This window comes from Antechinus flavipes, chromosome 4 (assembly GCF_016432865.1).
Source record: "Antechinus flavipes isolate AdamAnt ecotype Samford, QLD, Australia chromosome 4, AdamAnt_v2, whole genome shotgun sequence".
Classification (NCBI taxonomy): domain Eukaryota; kingdom Metazoa; phylum Chordata; class Mammalia; order Dasyuromorphia; family Dasyuridae; genus Antechinus; species Antechinus flavipes.
In genome coordinates this window covers 476,765,836-476,790,193 of record NC_067401.1, presented here as the reverse complement: position 1 = coordinate 476,790,193, position 24,358 = coordinate 476,765,836, and the positions used below count along the sequence as shown (strand labels likewise).

The following is a 24,358-nucleotide window of genomic DNA, read 5'->3' as shown; positions in this document are numbered from 1 at the left end:
CTGGCCCTCAGGATTAACCAAGACCCAGACACCCACAGTAACCATGGGGGTAACATTTGCCATTCCCTCTCCAGAAGCTCCTTCTCACAAGGTCACCTTGTAACCGCCCCCAGTACCCCTCAGCTCCTGGGGCAAAGGAAGGGAGGAAGACTCCCCAACCACTGCTTCATTTCTCCAGTTTGCAGTGCACAAAAGATGCCAGTGCATTGTCTTTGTGCTACAACTCACCAAACTTCCATTTTGGGGGATACCATCAGTGCATCGTTCAGGTTCACAAATTCAGTGACACTCTCAATTCTTGGCTTTCCCTCACCCACATATCCAACAAGTTTCCAAATCTTATCCTTACAATCTCCACTTCTTTCTCTTCTGCCCCTTTCCCCCCACCGACATAAGCATAGTTCAGCCTCCTCCTGCCGGCAGGACCCCAAATATTCCCCTGCATGGAATCTCATGGCCGCAAGTCTCCCCCCGGTCTAATCCATCTCCTCCAAAGATGCCAAAGCAATTTCTATGAAGCGCAGGTCTGAGCATGTTATCACCCTCCTCAAACCCCAAGGACTCCTTACTGACTCTAGGATCAGATGCTTTTCTCATTTCATCAGGTTCTATTTTGTGTATACTTTATAATGAACATCATTATTAGTGGGTTTATTTTGTCAAATTCATGAACAAGTAAATATACATATAGTGGGGAATATGTCTTTAATCCTTCCTCCCTCCCTCCCTCCCTCCCTTCCTTCCTTCCTTCCTTCCTTCCTTCCTTCCTTCTTTTCTTCCCCTTCTCTCTCTCTCCCTCTTTCCCTCCCTCTCTTCCTTCCTTTCATCCCTTCCCCTTCTCCCTTTTCCTCTTTCCCTTCTTTTCTTCCTTCCTTCTCTTCCACTGAAGACCAAAAGTTTAGAGACCATTTCTATGAGGTAAACTCAACCACTGAAGTATTGCCTAGACTCATTCCTAAATAGACCCCACACAGGTGATTCTGAATGCCCCTGTCCAGCTGCTGATGTACAAGCCCAGTCTCCCAGCCCTGTCTGCTCCTATTTCCATCCACCTCAGCCTTTCTCTTCTCTCCCACCCATCCCCAGCATCTCCCTCCAGATCGTGCTCCTTTCACGGTGCTCTCTAGACAGTCTACTCTAAGTAACAAATTTGCTTTCATCTTAAATCTTTGCCTTTCTTATTCCTTCTGCTGGATGGAGGGTTCTAAGAGAGAGATTCTTCCAATGACAAAGTTTCCCTCAGCTTCCTTTCCAGAACTCATGACCCATTCTTTCCTATCCCCAACTCAATAGCCACAGTGGGAGAGCTCGAATATTCTTTGTCCCCCATTGCTGCTTCAGGCTTTCCCCCTGTGGTCATCACTCAACAATCTGTTCTTTAAGGTTCATGTTATTTAAGTCCGACACTCACCAGAGATCCAGGTGGCAATTATCTACAGGTCATTCTTCCTCTTTGCTCAAAGAGTTCTGTGGCTCAACTCTTTAAGGTACTTGAGCATTATGCAAATGCTCCTAAAGTATTCTATGCTCTCAGCATTTCAGCATATCCAATGCTCATGAACAGCTCCTCCCCACCCTCAGCTGCTCACAGAGATGATGACACCTTTGAACTTGACATCAATGATAAGCGCTCTATTTCCATGCTCATAAACTCTGAAATCCCATTATATGATCATAATCTTTTTTTCATTCTATTTTCCCTGCTGCTAACATTGGAGTTAGCACCTAATTCTGATTTTCATTCTCACCATCACCCTCAAGGCTCCATCTTTCAGGGGCTCCCAGACCATCCCGCCTTCACACGCTACATCCTCATCCTTTCCTTAGTTCAGCTCCTCGGGGAACCAGTTGTATATTATACTGTCCTCTAGTCCATTTCCCCATTTTTTCATAGATAACACCAGGTCCAAAATCAGCCGTGAATTGCTCCCACCACTTACTCCCTTCCCTTTCATCTCTTTTAATTGCAAAGTGTAAAGTCTTTTCTCAATTCTAATTCTTTTTGATGGCTTTTGATGCCATTGAACTCCTCCCTATAGACCCAATTTTATCTCTAGATTTAAAAAAAATTACATTTTATTAAAATTTTCACAAAAATCCAGCTTTTCTTGTCACGCTCTTCCCTAATGAGAAATCACTAAAAACAAAACCTGTTATAAACATGAATAGTCAAGAAAAACAAATTCTTGCATTTGCTGTGTCCAAATGTCTTAACATGCAAATCTGGGTATATAACTTCACCATGGAGAGATGGGCAACTTGTTTCATCATGAGTTCTCTGGAACTGTAGTTGGTCATTTGTCTTTCAAAATTTGTCTTTACAATGTTGTTGTATATAGTTTTCTCTTAATTCTGTTCACTTCAATTTGCATCAGTTCATATAAGTCTTCCCAGGGATCTCTGAAGCCATCCCCTTTGTCAGTTCTTAAAGCACAATAGTATTCAAAAGCAATCATGTAATGCAAGTTCTTCAGCCGTTCATCAATTAATGGGCACCTAGTCAGTTTCCAATTTTTGGCCACCATGAAAAGAGCTCCTATAGATATTTTTGATTCTTTCCCCCTTTCTTTATCTTTGGGGCATAGATCTAGTGTTGATATTACGGGGTCAAAAGGTATACACAGTTTAATAGCTGTTTTGGTATCTTTCCAAATACTTTCCAGAATGACTGGAGGAGTGCACAGTTCCACCATTAGGGAATTAAAGGACCTCTTTTCCCCAACAGCGCCCCCTGGCATTTGACATTTTTCTTTTTTGTCAACTTTGTATCTCTCTGATTATTAGTAATTTAGAACATTTTTATATGGCTATTGATGACCTGGATTTATTACTCTGAAAATTACCTATTTGTATCTTTTTTACCATGGTTTTTAGTTTTATAAATTTCAAGCAGTTCTCTTATGTATCTTAGAAATGAACTTCCTAAGTTTTTTAAACAACACTGTTCTTTTTTGGTTCTCTTCCCACCTGTTTGCCTTCGCCTCATACTCCCTTGTTAGATCTTCTTTCTGGCTATGCTCACTCTCTCTCCTTGCGTCTCTATTCTGAGTATTTTTCTCCTCTCTCTCTCTCTCATATCTTACTTGGTGATCAGCTCCCTTTGCTTCCACTATCATCTTTCTGAAAACGGTCCCCAGATCTCTATATCTACCTCCTGTCTCCGTTCTGACCTTCCCTTCCATATCACCAATTACATTCCATGTCCTTAAGAATTTCAAACAACACGTTTAAAACAGAACTCGATATTTTTTTAAATCAATTTAAATTTTGTTTTTTAATTATCAAGCATGTATTTTCTCTCTCTACACTCTCCCCCAATTAAAAAAAAGACAAAGAAAACTTTTGGAACAAATATGTACAATCAAGAAAAACGCATTCCCATGTGGGCTATCTCTTAAAATATACGTCTCATCATACATCTAAAGTCTATCACTTCTCTTTCAGGAGGAGGGTAACATGTCTAATCACGGGTCCTCTGGATTTGTGATTGGTCACTGCATTGATTAGCACTCTTAAGTCTTTCAAAATTAGTTGTCTTTATAATGTTGCTCTATAAAATGTTTTCCTGGTGCTTCCCACTCCACTCTGCAACAGTTCCCACAAGTATTCCCAAGCTTTTGAAAAAGCATCCCCTTTATCATTTGTGATCAACACAACAACATAATATTATATTCCTATGCCATCATTAGTTCAGCCACTTCCCCATTGATGAGCGTCCCCATATTTTCTCATTCTTGGCCTTAACAAAGAGAGGAACTATAACTATCTTTGCCTCAGTTCATACAGGTCGTCTCAGATTTTTGAAAAATCATCCCCTTTATCAATTATGATCAACACAACAATATAATATTACATTCCTATGCCATCATTAGTTCAGCCATTTCCCAATTGATGAGCGTCCCCATAATTTTTAATTCTTGGGTACAACAAAGAAAGAAACTACAACTATCTTTGCATATGGGGGTCCTTTTCCTCTTTTTTTGATCTTTTTGGTGACACAGGTCAAGCAGTGACATCAGGGTCACTTTGACCCATCAGTGGGTCAAAGGGTATGCACAATTTATTGATTCCGGGGTCATGATTCCAAAATGCCTTTCATAATTGCTTGACTAATTCACAACTCTACCAACAGTGCATTAATAAACTTGTTTTCCCACAGCTCCCTCCAAAATTTGTCATTTTTCTCTTTTTTGCCATCTTTGGTAGAATTGGTTTAAATTACATTTTCTAATTGTTAGTTTAATGGTAAAGCGCAAGTTGAGTAAGTAAACTAAGTTATCCCATTCTACTGAAAATAGATGATAAGATGCCTTGATACCTTAACTAGGTGAAAACAATCAACCATCAATCACAAGCTTTAAAGTGAATGGGAAAAGGACCCTGGACCTGGAGTGAGAAGACACAAGAACCACATTTAGATGGACTGAGGAAATTTAGTCCACGCTAAAGGCTATTTCTGATGTGTCAAGCAAGTTGAGAACTAGTCAGAGAGGTGGGAATCAGTGCGCAATCCCAGCATCCACCTTGGGAGAAAACTGCTCGGGGTAAGGGAGGAGAGAAGAGTCATCTTGCTCTAGGTCTCTTCTCTCTTTCCCCTTGCCCCTTTCATCTAGAGAATGACCTTTCAAGCAGCAAAGAAGTCAGAATTCTGAATTTCCCATCTTCCCACTGGTTCTGCCTCCCCGATGACAATAGCAACTGAAGCCAAAGACAGACTGGGACCCAGCAGAGCAGTTGCCTCCTTTCTCAAGGCGTTCTGGAGCACTCCCCGAAGGAGGCGGGAGGACTTCCAGAACCACGGTTATTATCATATATTTATTATTAGTTACAAACTTTGCCAAACGCGCTTTCTAAGCTTGAACTCGCTTTGCCCTGGACGCTGTAGGTGCTGATGGGATAATGCATCTCAGAGGCTGGGGGAGAGGTTTTGTGCTAATTGTTCTCACGTGTCATGAGAGTTAAATGCCCCCTTTCTAAAAACTACTTAAAGGTGGCTAACTCAATTTATTCTCACTGGAAAATCCTAGGGGGAGACGGGGTGGAGGCTCATAAACCGAATCAAAACGAGACTCTCCCCAGTCCCTCAGGATTACCCCCAGAGCACCAAGGAAATGTAGTGGCCAAGCTCAGTGGGTGTGCGGGGGAGGGGGGATACGCCCCGCAGAGATGTGCTCTCGTCGCGATCTGGAGTATTTATCATGCGGCTTATGAAAGCTCATATTTTGTCCTTTGATCATTGTCTACTCATATTTTTGACCATTTACCAATAAGAAAATGGCTCTTAGAATCCATGTGTCCTAAATTCTTTCCACTTCTGACCCATGGAGGGCTCCGGGGCTCCCAGAACGAAGCTGTTTCAGACCCTAGCATCCCCCCTCACGATATCTCCTGCATTGGCTCACGCAGCCGACCCCTGCGCCTCCACCGAACTGTTCCAATAGGCTTTTAACCGACCACCGATCTCCATGAGCTGCTGTCTGCCGGGCATTCTGAGCCTTTGTGGAGACCCGGCCTCTCCCCATGTTTCCCCTCCCCAAGCTCCAGGCTCAGGCTCCCGGCCGGCGGCCCTCTGGTCCCTCCATCTGCCGCGTCTCCGCAGGGCCGGGCGCCCCCTTCCTCCCAGCTTCTCTGGCACTTCCGGCCCCCGCCCCCACTCCCCCCCATTCTGCCTAAAACAGGTGATACGATGCCTCGATACCCTAACTAGGTGAAATCAATCAAACACAAGCTTTAAAGGGAAAGGGAAAGGGGCCCCGGGCCTGGGGTGAGAACACACAGGAACCATGTTGTGTCCTTGTTCTCGGGGTCTCCGGGCCTCCTAGGAATGAGCGCTGGCTCGGGGCGCGCCCCGCCCTCGACTGGTGGGATGCAAACCGAGAGAGGCGGCGGCAGGGACGGCGAAGGCCCCCCCCCCCCGCCCCCCGTGGCCTCGCCCTCCCCTCTCGGTCTGGCTCCACACAGTCATTCGCACCAGACCGTGAGCTCCGCGGGGACCTCGTCCGACCTTTCTTTGTATCCCCAGCACTCAGCACAGTGCCGGTACACAGTCGGTGCTTAATGCATGCTTGCGGACGGACCGATGAGGGACTCCCAGGGAAGTCCGGCATTGACTCAGTACCTGACAGCCCCCGGGAGTCAGAACTCGAACTCGGAGCTCCTGCTTCCAGGCCCCCCTCAGAAGGAGGCCCTGTGACAGAGCTGAAGCCTGCCAGGCTCTTCTTTCCAAGCCATCAAACTCTCCTTCCCGAGATCTGCCAAATGCACTTGGCACCCGCCGCGATCTTTCTAAAACAATCTGGGGAGGCTTGGCCGCAAAGCAGGGATGAGAGCGGCTCCTTCCCTTCCCCGCAGAGGGGGCGGGGCGCGGCTGGGGAGACTTCATGGACCGTCAGCCTTGGCTGCCGAGGCGGGCGCCTGCACGCAACCGCCCCCCCCCCCCCCCCCGTACACTTGGTGACAAGGGGGCCTCCGCGGCTCGGGAGCGGGGGGGGGAGCGGGGGGGCCGCGGCGCCCGAAAGTGAACGGCGCCAGCACCGGGGGGGCTGAAGGAGACGGGGCCGGTCACCCAGCGGGGCCCGACCCTCCGGGCGCCCTTGGCGGGAACAGCCCCGCGCAAAAGCCAGAAACGGAGCTCCCGGAGAGACCTCGGCCGGGAGACCCTGAGGCTGCGGGGCTTCAGGGCCCTTTGGGGGGAGTGTGAGTGTGTGAGTGTGAGTGTGAGAGTGTGTGTGAGTGTGAGAATGGGAGTGTGTGTTTGTGTGAGTGTGAGTGAGTGTATGTGTGAGTGTGAGAATGTGAGTGTGTCTGTGTGTGTGTGTCTGTGTGTGTCAGAGTGTGAGTGTGTCTGTGTGTGTGTGTCTGTGTGTGTCAGAGTGAGTGTGTCTGTGCATGTGAGTGTGTGTGAGTGTGAGAGTGTGTGTGAGTGTGAGAATGGGAGTGTGTGTTTGTGTGAGTGTGAGAATGTGTGAGTGTGAGTGTGTGTGTGTGAGTGTGAGAATGTGTGTGTGAGTATGAGTGTGAGTGTGAGAATGTGTGTGAGTATGAGTGTGAGTGTGAGAATGTGTGTGTGAGTGTGAGTGAGTGTGAGTGTGTGAATGTGAGTTTGTGAGTGTGAGAGTGTGTGTGAGTGTGAGTGTGTGTTTGTGTGAGTGAGTGAGTGTATGTGTATGTGAGTGTGAGAATGTGTGTGAGTGTGAGAATGGGAGTGTGTGTGTGTGTGAGTGTGTGTGTGACTGTGTGTGTAAGTGTGTGTGTCAGAGTGTGAGTGTGTGTGTGTGAGTGTGTGTGTGTGTTTCTTCTTCTAGCTGCCTCTCAAGAGCCGAGGGCGGGGCCTTAGGAGATCTACAGTCCTACAGAATGCAACAGTCCCCTTCCCCCTGTTTCCAATAGGCCCGGGGAGACGGTGTGGTGCAGTGGGCAGGCCCCGAAGACAGAAGGGCCTCCGTCCGAACGCCGGTTGTGTTCCTCAGCCCTTCACCTCACTTTCTTCCCTGGTGAAATGTGGAAGATTAAACCCCTCCCAAGTTGTTCTAAGGCTCAAGTGAGATAATCATGGATTGTTAAAGCTAAAAGTGAATTTAAATGCCGGGAAACTCTGACATGGATAAAGACAGACAGACAGACAGCAGTGAGCCGGCCTGCCGTGATCTGCGCCTCCTGCTCCGGCGTCACCGCGGGCTTCTCTGCGGGGCCATACCCGACCAACTGGGGGTTAACAGCCGAGGCGCTTTGGGGGAGCCGGCTGCGGGGCCTGCGCCAAGAGCCCTGGAAGAAGCAGCGTCAGTTCTGTTTGCTATTAGCGTGTGGAATTCTCCATGTACTCGGCAGAACTATTTTAAGGAGACCTGGGCTCTGGACCCGGTTAGCGGCACTGGAGCGTAGCCTTTAAGCCGCTCAGCTAATGATTGACCACATTTTTTCATGATTTTGCCTCTTTTTGTTGGGCTCGGCTTGGCTCTGGGCCGTCTTTTTTTGGCTCAGACGAGTAGAGAGGAGCCGATCGTCCAGGAAGCGGTGACTGTCTGTCTTCGCAGAGCCTGCGGCCCCGTTTCCTCTGCAGTGAGGAGGACGCCGGGAGAAAGGTCTGCCTGCTGGGGCCTGCCTGGGAATGGCCGTGAAAGGGGAGCACGAGGGGGAGGTTCTGGACCAGCGAGCAGAAGAGGCGATGGGAGTCCTGACCCTGCCACCGACCGGCAGAGGAGCTTGGCCAAGTCATTCGCACTTGCGAGTGCTCTGTTTTCCTACTTATATAATAAAGAAACTGGACCAGATCATCGCTAAGGTCCTCCTACCAATGACATTTTTTTCTGTGTTTTGAAGTCCCTCATAGTTCTGATATTCTATGTTCTGTTTTCTGAGACTCCTCTCAGATCTAACATTCCTTGTTCTACGTTATAAAGTTCCCTCCCAGCCCTGACCCCCTGTTCTAAGCCCCCTCCCAGCCCTGACACCCCCTGTTCTAAGCCCCCTCCCAGCCCTGACACCCCCTGTTCTAAGCCTCCTCCCAGCCCTGACACCCCCTGTTCTAAGCCCCCTCCCAGCCCTGACCCCCCCATTCTCAGTCCCCTCCCATCACTGACCTCCCCTGTTCTCAGGGCCCTCTGGTAGCCTGTTATCTGGTCTCCATTATTCCCTCCATCTCACAGAGGGGCGTTTGCAAGGCCGAGTGCCCTGCCCAGATCACCCAGGCAGGAGGTGCGGAAGCTCAGACTCCAGGCCCCCTGACCCTTCATCCCATTTGCTGCTGTTGGGAAGGGCCGGGATTCAGGAGCGGATGACAGCGTGCTTCTCCCTTCCTCTTCCTCAGCCTCAGCAGCCGTTGGCAGAACCCTCCCCAGTTCCAGGCCCCCGACGTGGGGCTCCTCGTGGCCACCACAGGTGAACCTTCGGCTTCTCTCTCTTGGCCCACGAAGCCCCCGAGGAGGGCAGAGAGCCGGGCCCCGGCCTCCCCCCACGCTCGGTGAGCTCCCTTGGCGGGGAGAAACGATGCTGAAGCAAGAATTCTGGACAATAACTGAAAGCAGAGTTAAAAATGTCGGGGCGGAAATAGCTCTGAGAACAGTGATCCATCGGAGGAGCCGCCCGCAAGCTCAGAGCAGGGACTCCAGGAGCTGGAGGCCCCTCTGAGACCCCCCGGCCAAATGGGTGACGGATGCTGAGCCCCAGGAGGGAAGTGCCGCGAGCCAGGGAGCCGGGCCGGCCTGCTCGTTTGCCCAGAGTTCGCCACCCCCTCTGCCCTGAGGGAGGGAAGGGGGCCGAGGACACCAGTCCCAAGAGGCGAACTATGTGGGGCGGGGGCTGAAAACCTCTGAAGAACTGTCCCAAGTAGGGAGGACCCAGTGCTTTCTACCTCGGCAGAATTAGGAGCAATGGGCCCAGAGGAGAAAGAGACAAAGTTAGGCTTGATGATAAGAGAAAAAAGCCCCATCCAAAGGACCAGGCTGCCTTGAGAGGTAGTGAGCTCCCCAACACTGAGAATCTTCAAATAGGAGTTTGCTGAGAATCTGGTATCTTCGGGAATATTTTCAAAATTATTCTCATTTATTTCATTAAATATTTCCCAATTGCACGTAAATTGATTTTTTAACACTCGTTTTTTAAAGATCACGAGTCCCCACTTATTAATGGGAGGTCAAGCCTTGTTAGCCATGTTGCAAAAGAAAACCCAACAAAATAAGGCAATAAAAAGAAAGTTGTTTTTTTAAGCGTTCAATCTGCATTCAGGGTTCATCCCTTCTCTCGGGAGCTGGGTAGCATTTTTCATCAGGAAGCCCCTGGATTACTCTGGATTATCATCTCGGTCGGATTAGCCAAGTCTTTCCCACTGATCCTTGCTCTCACTACGTACAAGGTCCTCCCGGTTCTGCTCCCTCCACTCTGCGTCAATGGATGTAAGTCTTCCCAGACGTGTTCCAAAGCACCCCCCTCGTCACTTCCCATAGCCAGTGGTGTCCCGTGCCATTCCCCAAAGCGTGGGCGCCCGGCCGCTTCCGATTCCCCGTCACCCCAGAAGGAGCCGCTCCAGGCGCTGGTGCCCGCGGGGGAGCTCGCCCCCTCTCTGCGGTCTCTGCGGGACACAGCGATCACCAGGCTCTGCTGGTTCCGAGCTCACTTTGTACCCAGTTCCAAGCCGCTTTCCAGGGGCCTGACCATCCGCGGCTCCTGCGCAGCCGTCAGCGCCCCATTCTCCACGTTCCCTCTGGCGTTTGCCATCTTCCTTTTCTGTCACATTACCTCTGGCGTTCTGAGAAGCACGAGGAATATCTCAGAGTGGATTTTTCTGATCACTAGTGACTGAGCACATTTTTTTGCCTCCTCAGGAAGGTTAAAGGGCAGCTCGGTGGTTCAGGGAGGGCGGATGTAAATGAGCCCCCCCCCGGGCCGTGCCAGCTTTGGGATGTTCTGATTCTAGGTGCCCGGTGGCAGGAGCTGACTCGAGGGACCCCTTGGACCTCCACTTCCTAGTGGCCCTCACAGGGCCCTCCTCCCTTCTGCTTCATGGAGCGGACAAGGTGCAAAAAACCAGGAATAAGTACTGTGCGGGGTGGATGGTGGTCGCTCTGTTCTCGAGGAGGACCAGACATCGCCGGGTTGGGGTCTGACTGTGGCTGATCAGACCAATAGGAGCTCGGGGGCTCGCCCCAGGTCAGGCCCAGAGAGGCGACGGAGCATCCGGAGCGGGCGCGGCCCTCCCTCTGCCCACCTCATGATGCCTTTGAGCTACTCACCTCCTCGGAGGCCACACGGGCCGTCCTGTGTCTCAGAGAGATGTGGGGGTTCCTCGGATCGCTTCCTCTGGGATCGCTTCCTCTGGGATCGCTTCCTCTGGGATCCCTTCCTCTGGGATCGCTTCCTCTGGGATCCCTTCCTCTGGGATCGCTTCCTCTGGGATCACTTCCTCTGGGATCGCTTCTCTGACCTCTCTGTGAGTTCTCCAGAAAACGGTCTTTTAGGCGAATGCACATTTGCATTCAAACACCGACCGAGAGATGGGGCTCTGGGCAGCCCTGCCGGGGCTCAGCGTCCAGGCCTTCTCCTGCCGGCCATCCTCAGCATCTTCCGAGGACGGTCCCGATGGCACAGAACGCCGGCTCCCACGGGCGTGCAGCAAGGGGCTCCGAGGACCTTCAGTTGGCGGCAGCCCAGCACCATTTCCCACCTTTCCCCTGGAGGCTCCCGGACCCGAGCGGGCTCCGGTGGGTGTCAGCAGCCACAGCCCTGGAGAGCAGGCTGCCGAGGGGAGTGAGCGTGCCCCGTCCCGGGAGTTCTCCTTCAGCTATAACTGACAGCTCCATGCGGACGATGCGGTTCTGGCTAAGGGAGGGCTCCCGTTTCCTTGGGGTTAGATTTTGGACCAAAATTAGCTCGAGCGGCAGAGAACCAACCCACACCTTGTTCCTCTGGGTCTCAGGGCTGCAGTGAGTGCGCCATCATGGGCTGGCAGAGCGTCACTCCCCGGCTCCCTCCGCTTTAGTCTGGGCCGGCAGCTTTTCAAGTTAAACCATCCACCATCAGTCGGTAGTCGATGCTGGTTAATGTAGGAAATAACCAACAGAGGGAAGGCCTGAGAATGAGAGAGACTGAGGAAGGCCTCTGACCGAAGGCGAGGTTTTAGCCGAGATGCGGTGGAAAGCAGGGAAGCTGCAGGGGAGCTGAGGGGAGCCCCCCAAGGCGGGGGACAGCCAGTGACCGTTCCCAGAGCCAGCAGGTGCGGGGTCTGATTTGAAGAGGGAAGGTGGAAGTGTTTTCAGCAGAGATGGTGCTGTGGGCTCCTCCACCGAGAGGGGCTGCTGTGCTCCCCTCCGGTCTGTAGGCACGCCGTGGCAGGAGGGCCCAACCGCAGCCAGGAATACAACTGTCCGGCGTTCCGCCTTTTAACCCCCTAGCTGAGTGGGGCGGGAGGGCCAGGGTTCGCTTCCCTGTTTTACAGGGGAGAAACTGAGGCTCGGAAAGCTCAGGTGAATAAGATGAGTAAGGGCCACGGTGGGCGTGAATTTTGGGAGCCTGGGCCTGGATTTCTGCCGATGACTCTGAGCCACGAGCATCCTTTGCAGCTTAGTCTCGAATCCCAAAGGGTCCGTGAGCCCAGAGAGTGGTGCTCCCGCAACACGGCAAAGGGGCCCGTTCTTGCTGATGAATAGACCGAGTCTCACAGTCCCCGGGGGAAATAGGCGGGTGGTCCCTTGGGCATCATTTTACAGGTACTGGTTAGGATAGTCTGTCCAAAGGCCGAACCGGAGCCAGGGTAAGAATAAAGCGAAGCAACCAACACTTATTAAACACTTACTGTGTGCCGGACACTGAGTTATACAAAAAGAACCCAAGAAAAGGCAATCCCTGACCTCAAGAAGCTGCTATTCGGGGGTGAGTCTGGCGTCGGGAGGTGGGGAAGGGATACACGGAAGGCAGCTGACAAGTTGGGAAGGGGCGGCAGGAAGAAGCCGGGAAAGGAAGGGATCTGAGAGGGGGTAGGGGCCGGCTCCATCGTGGCGAAATCCCAAACTCAGAAGCAGAACCAGGAGGGCGATGAAGGTGGTGCCGCCTCAACATGGAGGCCTGGGCTGGAAATCACCAGTGGGACCCGGGACTGCCATGGCCAGGTTCTGGTTCTGGTGCTAGCCCTGCCACCCTACCTCTCTTGTGACCCTCCTTTCTCAGTTTCCCTATTAAATCAAGAAGGTTGAAGTGGCTGCCTCTACACAGTCTCCCCCTCTGATACTGTGCTCTCTGTTCCAAAGTTCCTCCTTATTCTCTGTTCTTGGTCTCTCTGGCTCTGACAAAATCTGCTCTCTGGGTTTTTCTAGCTCTGACAGCCCGCATCCTCGGGCTCCTAGCAGGTCTAACATTGCATGGATTAAGGCCTCTAGCACGCAGCAGACACAAATCAGATACTTAACAGACACAAATCAGACCCTCAACTAAACTGAGCTCTTGTACCTCTTCTTATGAGTCAGAGCTGGAAGAGATGTCAGAACACGTAACGGCTTATTAATTATTTGGAGTGAAGCGAAATATATTTATTGCTTTCACATCTTTCAAATATTTCATATGCAATATGTCCTTCTCTTAGGAGAGCCACTGGTTTTACACGTTTTTCCTGGAGCCTACAAGATTTTGACTCTTTATTCTTTAAAATTCTTTACCATAAAGTCATGTTTCTATGTCATTGGATATTAAGCAAACTTTTGGCAAACGGTTCATTTTTCTAAGCCTAATCTTAATTTATACATAATTATTATTGTTATATATAAATATAAATTATAGATTTTTCAATGAGGCTTAAAAAGCCATTAAAGCCTCTTTGTTTTTAAACAAGTGGCACAGTGGTTAGAGCTGTCAGGCCTAGAGTCAGAGAGATCAGAATTCAAAGCCAGTCTCAGAATACACTAGCTTATTGATCTTTGATAAGACCCTTAACCTCTGCCTCAGTTTCTTATCTGTAAAATGGGGCTAATAATAGCGCCTCCCTCCCAGGGTTTTTTGAAGATAGAGTATTTGTGAATATTATCACGGCACAGTAACTGTAATGTAGTAAGTACATCTAAATATTAGATATTATCATATTACCTCTTAGATGCACTTCTTAACCTTTCATCATTTCTATGTGACATGGTATATTTGGAGATTTCTGTAATTCTGGAATGATTTTGCCTTCAGTATTCTGTTATATTTTTCAGAGTTCATAATTTGCTCAATGGGCCCACATGAAGTAAAAAAAAAATCCCCCAAAACATTTTCTGGGGGATGATTTTGGTCTACCTGGTCATTTTCTGACAATAATTTTGGTAGAGCCTTAAATTAAAAAAGTGCATTTTTGTCAGTAAAAATGGCATTTTCCTGACTCTGGTCATCAATTCTTTGTATTGTCTAGCCTATGGCAGCAGTTTTTTCTCAGAGCAATAATTAGGAGCTGTTTTATTTTGTTTTCAATTTTTAAAAAAAAACTCTCTTCCTGGGGTAGCTACGTAGTGCAGTGAGTAAAGCACCAGCCCTGAAGTCAGGAGGCCCTGAGTTCAAATGTGACCTCAGACACTTAACACTTCCTGGCTGTGTGACCCTGGGCAAGTCACTTAACCCCAATTGCCTCTGAAAACAACAACTACTACTCTCTTCCAACTTCACTCAGCTGCCTTGCCAGCTCTTCAGGGCAATGGTTGACAACCTCTGGGGATCTCTCTAAAGATCCCCAGCGTGTGTGAAATTTCCTCATCCCATTTAATCGCAATATATCTATCAGGTGAGAATTCTTCTTAACCAAATACTTGAGACAGCACATGGAGAGCTCTGGAAAGCCAGAATTACTGGGATGTTGCACAAAGGCCCTTCGGATTGGATGAGTGACTTGCTCAGAGCCTGAGCAGTTTGTATTAAATAAGGAGCTATCTCAGGACCTCAGAGCCAGAGACGACAACATCTGGGCCCATACCTGGCAGGGACAGACAAGAGAAAGACAAAGTAGCTTTGACAGAGAAAAGAGAGATGGTGGAAGACTGCCTCCTGCAGGCATCTTGGGGCAGAAGATTCCCACAATTGCCACCAATTGTACCCACTTCCTCAAAGTCTGAAGGAAATTCTAAGAAAAGATCTGTTTTTTTTCCCAACTTCCCTTCCTCCTGCCTATTAAAAGACATTAAAATACACACTGCTGTTTTTTTACCCCGAGGCAGTTGGGGTTAAGTGACTTGTCCAGGGTGCCACAGCTAGGAAGTGTTAAGTGTCTGAGATCAGAATTTAACTCAGGTCCTCCCAACTTCAGCGTTGGTGCTCTTATCCATGGCACCACCCAGCTGTCCCCACGCTGCTGCTTCTTTATCGAAGTGATTTCAATAACCTGAATTTTGTCTCAGCCACAAAGTGGTTTTTGAGAGTTAGCAATAGATAAATGTACATGGAAACGGAGGCAGAGAGCCGGCCCCGGCCAGCTCGGGGCTCCAAGTGACCACGACGACATGTGTATTTAATATAATCTCTCTAAAGCAGCAGAGGAGGGAATGGCAGGGGCCTCAGGGGCATCTTCTCGCCTGTGGGCTTACCATGAGGCAATGATTACACCAAGATGTTGACAATTGTTTTCTGAGAATTAATTATCCTGTTTCACAGCAATTGTGGGCCAGGCCGGTTGGGCCGTTCTGTGTTTCCAGCACTGTCCTTGTGCTTTGGGCACAAACTGTCTTGTTCCAGTGGTGAGATCTCTGCAGCCTCTGCAACATCCTCCCCAGGGCAGACTCTGCTTCAGGAGGCATTGGGTCCCCACAGAAGTCACGGGTCCCCGCCAGGGATTCTTGGTCAGGCAGGGGCTGCTCTGAGGCCTTCCCCAGGGGAGCCGGCCCCTCTCTCAGCTCCAGGCTGGAAGCCCACCCGTCCCCGGACAAGTTCCACTGCTGGGCACCTGGGGCCAGATTGCAAGGATTCCTAGTTTTCATTAATTTATAAGCAAGGAACCTGAGTGCCCAGAAAGACATCATGTGCTGGGCAAGAGGGTGCTCAGGATCTGCCTTGCCATTCAATGGGGGAAGGTGCCCTGGGCTAGCCGGAAGACTCCCAGAGCTGGAACCATCCTGTCCCACCTGCCCCGGGAGTGAACCTCTAGTATAACATGCCCAACAAGTGGCCAGCCTGTCTCCACTTGAACACCTTCAGAAACAGGGAACTCGCTACTGTCCCATGTGCAGGAGTCGCCCATTTCCTTCTCCAGCTCATTTTACAGAGGAAGAAACTGAGGCAGGCAGGGGGCGCTAGGTGCTAAATAAATGCCTTGGTTGAGCAATGATGGGGCCTTTTCTCTTAGGCCACAGACGGGAGTGTTGGAGCACAGGGTCCGGCCCCTTGACTCCAACCCATGGATGAGCATAGCTGTGGGGCCCTTCCACGGAGCCTTCCCTCCTCCTGCTCCTTTCTGATGGCTTGGATTCTCCTTCGGCCTTTAAGGGTCCTCAGTGACGTGACCCTGAGCAGTTTTCTGTTGGCCCAGATTACTCTCAAAGGCTCCAAGTTACAGAAGAGGTGGAGATCTGCATGGGGGAGGGAGAGACTCTCCAGGCTGGGAGTTCCCACACAAATGAAATCATGGGTCTGAATCCTAAAAAAATGCCTCCTGGGGCGCTGTCAGGGCCGGGGGGGAGGTAGGTAAAGCCTGAAGTGAAGCCCAAAAGGGTATTGGGCCCAGCAGCCTGCTCCCACCTGTTCTCTGCCCTCTCTGCCCTCCTTTCGCTGCTCTTCCCTTTGCAGCTTCAGGCCTCCACCCAGAGCCGCTCTATCTCTGTTTATCTAGCTGAATGTCTATGTCTGTCTGTCTATCTATCTATCTATCTTTCTGTCTCTGAGTCTGTTTATCTGTCTCTATCTGTCCATCTCTGTCTTTATCTATCCATCAATCTATCCATCTTTCTGTCTCTCGGTCTGTTTATCTGTCTCTGTTTATCTCTTTTTGTCTGTCTCTGTCTTTATCTTTCTATCTTTCTGTCTCTGCTTATCTGTCTATTTCTATCTGTTGGCCCATTTCTATCTGTCCATCTCTGTCTGTCTCTGTCTGTTTATCCATCTGTCCATCTCTATCTGTCTGTCTGTCTCTATTTATCTGTCCATCTCTATCTGTCTGTCTGTCTCTGTCTATTTATTTGTCCATCTCTGTCTCTGTCTCTGTTTATCTGTCCATCTCTATCTGTCTCTGTCTCTGTTTATCTGTCCATCTCTATCTGTCTGTCTGTCTCTGTTTATCTGTCCATCTCTATCTGTCTGTCTGTCTCTGTTTATCTGTCCATCTCTATCTGTCTGTCTGTCTCTATTTATCTGTCCATCTCTGTCTGTCTGTCTTCACCCACCCTTCCGTCTTCCACGTGTCTGTGTGCCAGCTGTGTGTTCCCAGGTAAGCTGCTCCCTCTCCCAGGGGATCCGTTCCTTCCTCCTTAAAATGAAAGCGATCGACTCCGTGACCTCCGAGGTCCCTTCTAGCTTTCGCTCTGAGACTCAGGCTTTGCCTCCCGCTGCAGGAAGATGGCGGCCCGAGGCCGCCTGAGGTTTCCCCTTCCACTTTCCTGACCTCTGCCCTCTGAAATCCCGGGCTCCCCCCAAGAGGGGCTTTTCCAGCCCTCATGTGCTCCCCGCTTCCAGCAGTCGCTTCTTTTCCATTTTTGCATTCCCGCATCCGGGCTGACGTTCGGCCGGTCAGTCCGGGATCTTCGGCGGCCACCTTCTCTTCCTCGTCTCCCCGTCTGTGCCCGAGAGCCACGAGGGTCCTGGTGAAGGCCGTGCTGAGTCTGGGCCCGGAAGCTCTCCCCCAGAGGCCGCCTCCTGCCCGGGGCACTTTGGGCCTGCTGGGGCTGGGACAGTTCTAGCTCCTCCCCATCACCCCTTCTTCCCTCCCGAGCTCACCAAGGACGTTTCCCGACAAGCCGATCCCATTTCTCCCTTTGTGGGAAGGACCTTCGCCGCCTCCTTCCGAGCCCGGATTGGTCCGTTCCCTCCCGGGTCCCAGTCTTCCTGTACGTTGCCCCCCAAACATGGATGACCGTGCTCCGCCTCCCTCATCATACATCCCACGGTCAGAAACGGCGGCAGCTCCTGCTCTGGGGCCTCGTCCTGTGCAATTAGCCCATTGAGCAGATGTACCAGTATTTGGTCAGTCAGGTCACTGACCCCAACCAGTTTGGGCTGGACGGGCTGTTGAGTTCCTGGTTTTCTCAACACCACAGACTCCTTCTGATTGGCTGAATCCTCCTGTGCCTCCCTAGCCCCCAATTCCTGGTGTGCACCAGGTTCTACTGACCATCGAGCATTTATTAAGCTCCTCTGGAGTGCCCTGGAACCAGGCTGGGCCTGGAGATATAAACACAGAGAACAAATAAAGCTCCTGCCCTCAGGGGGACAGCGAGTCCGGAAAAAGAAGGGGCTTCACCCAGAAAATGAGGGATGGAGGGCCCTGGGCAGCTCAAAGGCAGGGAACAAAGGGAGAAGCACGTGGTCCGGGTGCCATGGGCGGGAGGCTGGAAGCAGACCCTCATGGTGCAGAGAAGGCGCAGCTAAGGGCCACGACAACCCCGTCCCAGCTCTATTCTAAGCTGTTCTAAGCCCCCTCCCGGCCCTGACGTCCCCCACTCTGAGCCCCCTCCCGGCCCTGACGCCCCCCGCTCTGAGCCCCCTCCCGGCCCTGATGCCCCCCCCCCGCTCTGAGCCCCCTCCCGGCCCTGAGGCCCCCCGCTCTGAGCCCCCTCCCAGCCCTGACGCCCCCCGCTCTGAGCCCCCTCCCAGCCCTGATGCCCCCCTGCTCTGGGAGCGGAGGTTGCCTGATGCCCCCCGCTCTGAGCCCCCTCCGGCCCTGATGCCCTCCGCTCTGAGCCCCCTCCCGGCCCTGACGCCCCCCGCTCTGAGCCCCCTCCCGGCCCTGACGCCCCCCGCTCTGAGCCCCCTCCCGGCCCTGATGCCCCCCGCTCTGAGCCCCCTCCCAGCCCTGACGCCCCCCGCTCTGAGCCCCCTCCCAGCCCTGATGCCCCCCTGCTCTGGAGCGGAGGTTGCCTGATGCCCCCCGCTCTGAGCCCCCTCCCGGCCCTGATGCCCCCCGCTCTGAGAGTGGAGGTTGCTTGACGCTCACACTCTCTCCTGCCTGGGCCCCCTCCTTGGCTCTCTAGGCCTGGCTCCATCAGAACTGAGACCCCCAGCCAGGGCCCTCGGGCCGGGGCTTGTCAGCATGAATGTTCCCAGGGGGGACCCGGCAGGGGCTGCTGCTGCTGAGCTCATCCCCCCCTAACACTGGGTCAGAGGCGCAGCCTGGAGCCGGCTCTGCCCCGGGGTCGGGGTGTTTATGGCTGAGTCCCCAGGGGAGAGCCCGGCCCGGGGTCACTGTGCACCCGTGGGAAGCGCCAACAAGGGACCCTCTGAGGAGGCTGTGCTGGTTCTACCCCAGGGGGGCTGAGAACGGGGGGCGACAGGGCTGGGGGCACTCGTATAACAAAGTGTCTACAGCCCTATCGAAACCAGGTGAGCTCTGGGGAACGCAGACAGAGCCCGGGCGCCCTCTGACTGCCCGGAGCGGCCCCCGACGGGCCTGTGCACGGACCCTCGCCCTGCCGGCCCTGCCGCCCCCCCAGCACCGCCCCAGCCTTCCGCACTGGAGAAGCCCCCTGTCCCCCGTGGCCCCCGAGCAGACGTGCCTGGAGCCGGGCTCAGTTTCCTGCCGTCCCGCCCAGCCTGGGCCCTGGGAGGAGCCGGGGCAGATGCTCAGGATTCCCGAGCTCACATCTGGGTGTCAGGCGGGCGGTGGGAGCCGGGCCCGGGGCCTGACGGAGGGGGTGTGAGGGCTGCGGGGGCCCCTGATAGAACCGAGGGCAGCGAGCTCCTGGTGGGCGGGAGGGGGCCGGGGAAGGCGCCTCCGGACGCTCCCATTGCCCCTCGGGGGGCTCAAGGCCCTTTCCCTGATTCCAGCCCGGGCGGCCCCACGAGCCTCCCTGCCTCCCCTTAGACAGAAGAGGCCGGGCCACAAGCGCTCCCCCGGCCCAGCTTCCCTCCCTGACGGCCCCTGGGGCATCGTCCTCATCTGGCAGGGGAGGGGCTGGGCCCGGAACGTCCCTCCCTGGCAGCGGGGCCCACTGGCGGCCCCCGAGGGCCCGGCCCCCTCCCGAGCCGATGACGAGCTGTAACCGATAGCCGGGATTTTCCACTCGGGCAGCCCTGCTGGGAAGCTTTTCGCATCTGATAAACAAAACCATATGGGCCAGAAGGATCCCTGTCCCCGGGCTTCCGTGCCAACAGATGGGACCCAATAGGTGTCTCAGCGGAACCCGGAGCTCCCTGCCAGCGCCTGGCACCGCGCACGCCCCCTGCCCGCCGCTGCCTCCGCGCCGGGGCCGTCCTGGGCATGGGCCCCTGTGCTTGGCCCTGGGGACGGACAGGAGGGGAGGGAAGCCGGCTCCCCTCAGGAAAACTTCCGCAAGCTGGAGCCGCCAGCGCCCAGTGGGCAGGTAGTGATCTCCCCGTCCGTCGGAGGCACCTCGGGCAGCCGCAGAGACGGTGGGGGCGCCACGCCCCGGGCCCCCCCTCCCCGCCACGTCCCCCTGCCCCCTGCTCCGGGCCGGCTGACGGCCTCGGGCAGGTCTAGCGGAGCCAGAGCCGGGAACAGCGGCCTCGGGCCCAGCGCGGCCCACGGATGGACGACTTTATTGGAACCTGAGCGGAGGGAGAGTCCGGCCAAGGCGGGGCCCGAGGCTCGGGAGACAGGTGGGCTCGGGCAGTGCTCCCGGTGCAGCCCCCCACGCGCCCCTCCCCCCGGAGCCAGCGCCCGCTCTATCATTCCCATTTCACTGCTTGGCTCTGTCACGGCCACCCTGAGCGGAGGCGGAAGAGGGGTCTTAGTGGCCGAGAGAGGGGCTCTCCCCGAGCTCCGGGGGCAGGAGCAGGACCAGGGCACCGGGCGAGCCGAGCTGGTTTTCCCGGTGAAATTCCCTTTGTCCCCAAGCTTCCGGGATTCGTGGCTCGGGCTGTGATTTTCAGAAGCCTCCCCGCGTCCCACATGCCCGGGGGCTCCGCCGGCCCGGGGGCTCTCAGTCAGTGGGGGTCCCGGAGCCCACGGGACGGGCCTGGGGCTCTCTGCCTTCCGCCGCCCGGGCCGGGTCGGCTCCATCTCGGGGAGGGCTCTGAGTGACCCGGGGCCTGCAGGGGAGGCTGCGGTCCTCAGGGGCAGCCATGTCCACCACGCCGGACGCGGAGGGGCGGCTCCAGCCCCCTCCTCTTACTCTAACGGAAAAGTGACTCAGGCAGGGGCCCCCCCCCCGGGCGCCCGGGGATGCTGAGGGGCCGTGGGTGCCCCGAGCACCGCTCAGTGGGGTCCTGCTGGGCCCGAGACCAGAACCAGGAGCTGCAGGGGGGCAACAAGGAGCAACTTCCTGAGAGCTGCAATTGTGGCCAAGCGGGAGGGCCTTCTCTCAAAGCTACGGAGCTCCCCGTCCCTGCAGACCCCCAAGAAACACCTACTTCCTTAAGATGAAGACCCTCCCTCGGAGCCTCCCCTTCTCCAGGCTGCCCGTCCCCAGCTCTTTCTCCGGGGGGGAGGGACTGCATCTCCCGTGAGCCAAAAATGGTTTTTGTGGAAATGATTTATCTGAGACATTTATCTAAACGTGATTCTGAAACAAAAACGAGTGCCGGGCTTGCCAGACGCGGGGGGCCAAGGCATCGGGGAGCCCTCGAGGCAGCCTTTCCGCAGGCCCCCGTGCCCCAGATGCGGAGCCGGGAGCCTGGCCGTGTGCCCGGCGGCGGTGGGGGAAGCTGCCCCGGCCCAGAAACCCGGGGTCTCGGCAAGGGGATGGCAGAGGACTCCGATCCATTCGGCTGCTGACCAGGCTGGGCTCCGACCCGCGCCCAGGGGCGCCCCCAGCCCCGCTGGCAGCCAGTGCCCGGTGCCAACTGCTCCGACTCCTGGGCTTTCCCCAGCACCATCACAGGCGGCTCCGCCCTGCGGGGCCCCAGGACCAGTCTCCTTTGTGCTGCCCTTCCCCCGGCCCCTTCACCGGGGACCCCCCCCAGCCTCCCTCAGGCTTTCACGGTCGCCCCAAAGTCGGACCCAACCTCCAGACCTGGTGAGGAGGGAGGACTGCAAGGAGTGCTCCCTTCCCAACGCAGGACGGGCTGCCAGCCTCCTGTCCCACCCCCAGCATCCCACCTCAGCGGCCCCATCCCTCCCGTCCCAACCTCCCGCCCCGGAGCTTCCGTCCAGTCCGGCCCGAGACCTTCCCCGGCCTCCCGGCTTCCGGGCTTTCTCTCTGCTCTGATTTCCCTGGCGTGGGGATGTCCATCGCTCCGCAGATGTGCCTCCCCCAGGGCCGGCGTGTCTCTGCCCCTTCCTGCATCCCCGGGGCTTGGGGGGGGCCGGGCACACAGTAGGTGCTTGCTTCTTGCTCTGTGGAAGCTGCTCGGGCGCCCCCAGGACCTTTCTATTGCGGGATGGGGGCCCTGGTCTTGCCCTTTGGGAGACGGTCGCAGTCCAGAGTTCCCGGCCACGCGGAGCCCCGGGACAAGGCCGGGGTCAGAGATGGGCGCCGGCGACGCCTGCGGGCTTTCTGAACCTTCCCGGGCAGGCCGCCGAGCCCATTTTCCAGGTTCCGAGCACTGTGAGCTCTGTTTCCACCCCTCAGGGAGCTGCAGAAACGGCCGTCGGGAGTTCCAGCCACGGAGGGGAGCCTCGGCGGGCGCCACGCCCCCCAGGCCGGGAGCGGTTTTGAAAGCCATGGGGGGCTGCTGGGGGGCTCATGTGGGGCTCACCCACCCGCTGGGAGCTCCCCGAGGCGCTCGCGCTGCTCCCCGACCATCTCCCGAGGCCCCTGGCTGGTTAGTCCCCCCCCCCCGCCGGGGATGGTCCTGGGGCACACTGCGGGCTCAGCGGGGTCCGGGGCACAGCTCAGCATCCCGCCGAGGCTCCCGGGCCAAGGTTCAGGAGAACCAGCGGGACGTGCCCGGGACGCTGGGCCCCGTTCCCCCCGTGAGAGACCCCGTCCTGGGTGACCCAGAACAAGTCTCCAACGCCCCCCAGGTAAAGGCGGGGGCCGGTCCCGCTGAGACCCTCCCAGCGCCATCCCCACGACGCGGTGCCCGGGCGAGGGAGGACGTGCCCCAAGCAGGCCGCCCAGCGGGCCCTCGGCGCTCCCCCCGCCTGAGCCTTCCCTTCCTCAAAGGCCCGGCTGCAAGGGCCTCCCTCTGGCTTCCCCCCAGCCCACTGCCCTGCCCCCCCTTCCCAGCAGCCCCGAGCTTGCCCCGGCAAGGCCACATCTGCCCCCCCCCCCCCAGCTTCCAGCAGGAGGAATCCCTCCATCACCGGCCTTTTCTCCAGACCTGCCTCCCCTGGGGTGGCTCCTTCGGGAACGGCCCCTCCCTCCCTAACTAGAGACACCAGAATTTTCTGCAGCCACCAGGGGTCATCTGACTTAATGTCCTTGAGCCTCATTCAAACTGACCCCCCCCCCCCAGCCTCCAACCCCGTTAACTCCTTGGCAACCGTCAGCATCCCTCCCTGCCTGCCAGAAACCGCTGCCAGAAAGAGCACTGAACGTCCTCCCGAGGGGGGAGGAACCCTGGGGTTTGGGGGTAATTTGTCTTCCCAGGAGTTAAATCACTTTAGGATGGAAAAATAAAATCAACTCAACGATTTTCGGCTTTTTAAAACTGAAAATTACGGAAATTGTTTCTGACAGCAAATTGCTCCTAATTAATTCCTCGCTCTGCTGGGAAAATGTGCGGGATTGTTGATTTCCACGTCTCACCAGCTTCATTAGGAAAAAACAACGGTTTTTAGAAATCAGGACTTGGAGAACCATGTAGGGATGGGGGGGGGGGGTTGGGAGGGAGGAGGCCGGCCCGGGCTGGAGGTCTCTAAGCCCTGCCCAAGGGGGGTCTACGGCGCTCAGCCCAGGGCCTGGTACATGGGAGGCCCCGGAGAAACGCTTCCTGGAAGGTCTGCTCCGATGCTCACCACAACCCGGGAGAGCGGTGCTGTTATTGTCCCCATTATACAGGTGAGGAAACTGAGGCACACAGAAAAGTGACTTGTCCGGGGTCACACAGCCAAGAAACAGCTAAGGCTGGATTTGAACAGGAGGTTTTTCTGATCACAGACCCAGTGCTCCGTCCACTGCACCACCCAGCCACCCCTCACCACCACTGGGCTCTGTCCGGCAGTAGCTCTCCTAGTGACTTCTTACAATCAGCATCACTGTTCCCTTTTCTGAAAATACAGAGAGACAGAGACGGGGAGGGGGGAGAGACAGAGAGACAGAGAGAGACACACACAGAGACAGAGAGACAGAGAGAGACAGAGACAGAGAGAGACACACACACAGAGACAGAGAGACAGAGAGAGAGACAGAGACGGGGAGGGGGGAGAGACAGAGAGACAGAGAGAGACAGAGACAGAGAGAGACACACACACACAGAGACAGAGACAGAGAGACAGAGAGAGAGACAGAGACAGAGAGACAGAGAGAGAGACAGAGACAGAGAGAGACAGAGACAGACAGAGAGAGACACACACACACAGAGACAGAGACAGAGAGACAGAGAGAGAGACAGAGACAGAGACAGAGACAGAGAGACAGAGAGAGAGACAGAGACAGAGAGAGAGACAGAGACGGGGGGGGCAGAGAGACAGAGACAGAGACAGAGAGACAGAGACAGAGAGATAGAGAGACAGAGACAGAGAGAGACAGAGAGAGACAGAGAGAGAGACAGAGAGAGACAGAGAGAGACAGAGGGAGACAAGCTGAGCCAGAGCCCAGGTTGCGCACTCATCCAGGGGAGGACTGTGGGAAGTCTCCGGTCTCTCTGCCTCAGGTGTCCCAGCCAGAGCCTCCTTTGTCGCCATCCTCAGGCCTCCCTTCCC

The 24,358-nt window shown here is 54.8% G+C and overlaps 1 protein-coding gene across 1 annotated transcript in view; it reads right to left on the bottom strand.

Annotated features, from left to right (window-relative positions):
• The window catches only part of AGBL4 (AGBL carboxypeptidase 4), a 713,485-nt gene that overhangs the window by 105,087 nt on the left and 584,040 nt on the right, over positions 1-24,358 (bottom strand).